General features: G+C 38.4%; 1 long non-coding RNA gene and 1 pseudogene across 1 annotated transcript; both read right to left on the bottom strand.

Moving 5' to 3' along the window:
• The window catches only part of LOC116716307 (integral membrane protein GPR180-like), an 8,369-nt pseudogene extending 7,041 nt beyond the window's left edge, over positions 1–1,328 (bottom strand).
• Positions 1,329–2,725: 1,397 nt separating this feature from the next.
• Positions 2,726–4,406, bottom strand: LOC116715972 (uncharacterized). Its single transcript, XR_004338308.1, has 2 exons — positions 4,112–4,406; positions 2,726–2,986 (listed from the first exon to the last, which is right to left on the bottom strand). It is a non-coding gene; the product is annotated as an uncharacterized LOC116715972 (long non-coding RNA).

Here is a 4,406-nt window from a genome sequence, read left to right on the forward strand (position 1 = left end):
AAGCATCTTAAAATATTTAAGATCTTTTTACATTTATCTACCACTTTTTGAATATGAATATTCCATTTTAGTTTTTCATCGAACCATATTCCTAAAAATTTTATACACTTTACTTGCTCTAATTCTTGATTATATAATTTTAATTTTATTTCCTTGTTTAATTTTTTCTGAGTAAATATCATTACTTTTGTTTTTTCAACTGAAAACTTAAATCCCCAGTGCAACGCCCATTTTTCTATTTCAATAATAACCTTTTGTAATTTTCTTACAATGAAATCTACATTTTTCCCTCTTTTCCAAACACCTCATCATCTGCAAAAAGTGAACATCCAATTTCTTTTCCAATATCTTTAAATACATCATTTATCATAATTAAGAACAATAACGGACTTATAATACTTCCTTGCGAGTTCCGTTTTCTACTTTATATTTTCCTGAGATCACTTCACCAATTCTAACTTGTATTTTTCTATTTGTTAAAAAGTCTTTAATCCATTTAAGCGATCTGATAGAAGGTCATCAAGGAGCTGTTAACTCTCAATATTATTGGTGAATATTGTGATGAAAATATTGACTGATTAACAAACATTTTCATCACTTTTTTTCTCCTTTCTTTATCATCACCAGCACATAAGTTCCAGTTACACCAGCTGAAATAATTGATCACTAAAAGACTTTTAAACCTTAAATTTCCAAATCTCAACTAAAGACGTGGATCTGGTCCAACAGAGACGACAGGAGGCTCTGATTGGAGGAGTTCAGTCTCACCTGGAGAACAGCTGCTCTGATTGGCTGTCGGCCGTTCAGCTCCTGTTCTGGGTCTTTCTTCACACTCACAGCTCCTGTAAAGACATTTCTTCATCAGTGAAATATTTCACTATCAACAGGCTGGAGCTGAACATGTTCATGAAGGTCCACCACAAACTAGAGACCAGAACTGGGTCAGAACAGAACCTGAGATCATTGATGATCTCTGGTTTGAAGTCTTCATTGTATATTCTGGTATCATGACTGACCAGTGTTCCCAGTCTGGAAGCTCCAGTGCTTCACTGGGTTTAGAGACAATCTGAGTCGTTGCTCCTCACATTGTTGGTTGTTTTTGTTTTCATGCAACATTTTCATCATTGATTCATTCAGACTTTCATTCAAACTCTGATTTACTGACCAACATCCTTCATGACTAACTTTAAATTAATATCTCAGAAAATTAAGTTACTGTTTATTAAAACACTGAAGATCAACCAGTTAATATTTATTTTATCTCTATAGATTCACATGAATCAGTTAGAAAATGGTTTCTTACTTTCTGTCTGATGGTTCAGGTTCATTACTGAAGTTGGAGGAATCTTTGGACCGGTCACTCCTCATAGATGGACTGATGGGTCCTGAGGTTCTGCTCTGTCCTGATCTTTCCATCTTCTGGCCTTTTGGAGAGAGAAACCAGAACCAGTCAGTCCAGTGATCCGGTTCCAGTAACTGTCCTGTGAAGCAGAAAGCTGGTTCCCATCATGTGTTCAGAGGATCAGAGTGAATCATTTGAATGAATGAGTGAACATTTCCTATGAACTAGTGAACTTATTTAGCTCCCAGTGGACTTGAACGCATCATGACTCTATTGTAGCTCTGTATGGAGGGAGTCAGTGAGCAGAAGGTTCTGAGGGAGCAGCAGCTCAGGTCGGGTCCACAGCTCTCCTCCAGACAGAACCGGGTCCAGCTGGGATCTCAGCAACATGTCAGCCTCTGTGTGCAGCTCAGCAGGATTTCCTCTCAGCTCAAGAGACACAAAGCAGCTTTCAGGGACCACAGCATCCAGCTGAGGTACCAGCTGGACCCACTGCAAGGAATCATGGGTAAACAGCTGCTTCAATAGGGGGATGAAGCCCCCAAACACTCAGCGAGGCCTGAAACATATTTAGTCTATTGATCTGATTGAACTTCAAAATAAAGAGACACATTAATGCAACTCTTTTAGTTAGAAACTAGTTTGTTACAACTGATCTAAAACGTTTGTGTTTGTGAAATTATTTATTTTATTATATTGCTCCATTTAAAAGTTTTGTTATTTTTAGGGTTGAACCGACTGCAGTTTTCTGGCTGATCGATTCCGATTTTGCAGATACTGATTGCTAAACACAGCAACCTTTCAGGTAAGAGTCAGTCTGGATCTGGATGCATTTTTCCAGCAGAGCTTTGAGAGACAAAGAGTTTCTTCCTGCTGAAAGGAGCAACAAGAGGAAAACCTGGAAAAAGATCAAACTCAGTGAGGAGGAAGAGAGGAAATCTGTGGACGGCTTAAAGCCGGTTCTGATCCACAGACAAGAGAAACATCAGTTTCTGCTGAACCCCAGACTGATGAGGGACGGAGTGATGTGATTCACTTCCTGCTGATTTCAACAAGCAGAGAAACTAGTTTACAATGTTTTAGTTCTGCTTTTTAGGTTAAAACACCAGAGAGAGTCGCTGCAGCAAGAACTGATGGACTGTAAAAGTTACATTAAGTTCTCAGTTTATTTAGATTAAATCTGAAAAGTTCATTATTGCTCCACACAAACAGATCAGCTTTAGATGCTGCTGTCATGGTAGATCATAGCTGATCATTCACCAGGTTAACTGCGCAGTAACTGAGCTGTGTGTTTATAGTGTGTTCAATATTTCTCTTTTTGTTCCTTATAGTCGCATAATGTAACCTCACTTAGCATCACTTTATAAGCAGCAACGTCTCACAATAAAGTTTTTCATTTGATCTAATTCCTTTCTAGATCAGGCCTTCAATAAAGTAAACAGAGCGCTGCTGCGGGGACCAGGCCCTATGAGAGCCGAGCGACCCAGGCCGAGGTGACTGAGGCCCCGGGAAGCCTCGGTGGGTTCATCGGTTAGAAAGGCTCCAGAGAGCCGAGAGACACGGAGGGACCCGGAGCGGCAACACTTACCTCTAGTAACAAGTCAGCAAGTTATTTCCATCCTGCAGCTCAAAATGGAGGCTGATCTGAAGGAGACCAAAGTTGGTTTCAGTTTCTATTTCCACAGGAAGTTACGTAACTTGTGTTTTCCTCTAGAGCCAAAGTTTGATTCATCTGAATAAACATTAATAGTTCAGTTAGATTTAACAGAGTGAAAAAACTAGAGTGAAGATGGAAAAGCTTCAGTATTTCTGTTTTGCTGTTAGTGAAGCAGATCTGAAGCTGAGCAGCTTTTTTCATGGATTCAGCAGAAAACCAGCAGAACAAACTGCAGTTTAACAGGCGTTTGATGGAGGATTATGAGCGCTCACTGCCCTCTGGTGGTGAACTATCGCAACTACAGATATTCCTCTTCATATTAATTACAGTTTATTTGATCTCATTTTCACTTTTATCAGGCCAAATCAAATCAGCTTACATTAATGTTAAATAAGAGTCACTGCAGGGTTAGTACATGGAAAATAAAACTTATTCTATAAAAATCCTCCAAAAACGATTCACTGTGGGAAATTTTGAGACTCAAGGCCTGAAAAAATATAAATAATAAAAATGTGTTTGAAATAAAATTCAATCACCTGCGATAGGAGCATCAAGCAGGATGAAAGGGGCTAATAGAGAAAAATTAAATATAAAAAGTTAATAAAGTTTAAATTATTAGTACTTAATATTACTTAGTTAATTGCAGTTTTGTAGAACTGAATTAATCTGTAAATAAATGTATTACACATACAACATTATGCTGCTGCTGTTAATGTCATTTAAATACTTTTATCTGTTTTTAAAGACTGTCTACAGAAATAACAATATTATACAGTGGTGGTGCAAAACCTCAGCAGTTTAATTTCCTGCTTTTGAATAAAAGTTTCGGGAAGGAAACAAGAAAAGTAAAATTTATTATTTAATATGAAAACTAATTGAGAAAATTTAACTCGTTTCTATCGCTCTTAATGTGAAAGTACTCACAGGAAGTGAATGTGGTTTGTAAACGCTCTAACTTTATCAAGTAGCTGTAGTTACCATCTGGGTCCACTAGAGGGCAAAACCCGCCCTGCTCTGATAATAATAGTTCAGTTCGCGGCTCTGCAGCTAAAACATCAACATCATTCTGACTGTTTCCAGGATAATTTAACTTTTCATAAATATTTTCCTACCTTCAGACCGGAAGCTCAGCATCTTATCGTCTAAACCAGAGTTGTAGAGCTTTGATTCAGCTCTGTTGGAGCTGAAGCTCCAGTTTAGGAGCCACAGCTCCTCTGAAGCTGCTGCTGGAGCCTGTTAGCATCGTTAGCATCGTTAGCTCCGCTCAGAGTCTCTGCGGCTGTTTTCATCTCTGTGGAGCTGCTTCTAGTTCACACTGACAGAGAAAACATTGAAATGAACCCAGGAGAAGAATCTGCCTTCATTTATCTCACTGGGAATCAGTGAGATAGAAGTGAGAACCTACGA

Source organism: Xiphophorus hellerii, chromosome 24 (genome assembly GCF_003331165.1).
Source record: "Xiphophorus hellerii strain 12219 chromosome 24, Xiphophorus_hellerii-4.1, whole genome shotgun sequence".
Classification (NCBI taxonomy): domain Eukaryota; kingdom Metazoa; phylum Chordata; class Actinopteri; order Cyprinodontiformes; family Poeciliidae; genus Xiphophorus; species Xiphophorus hellerii.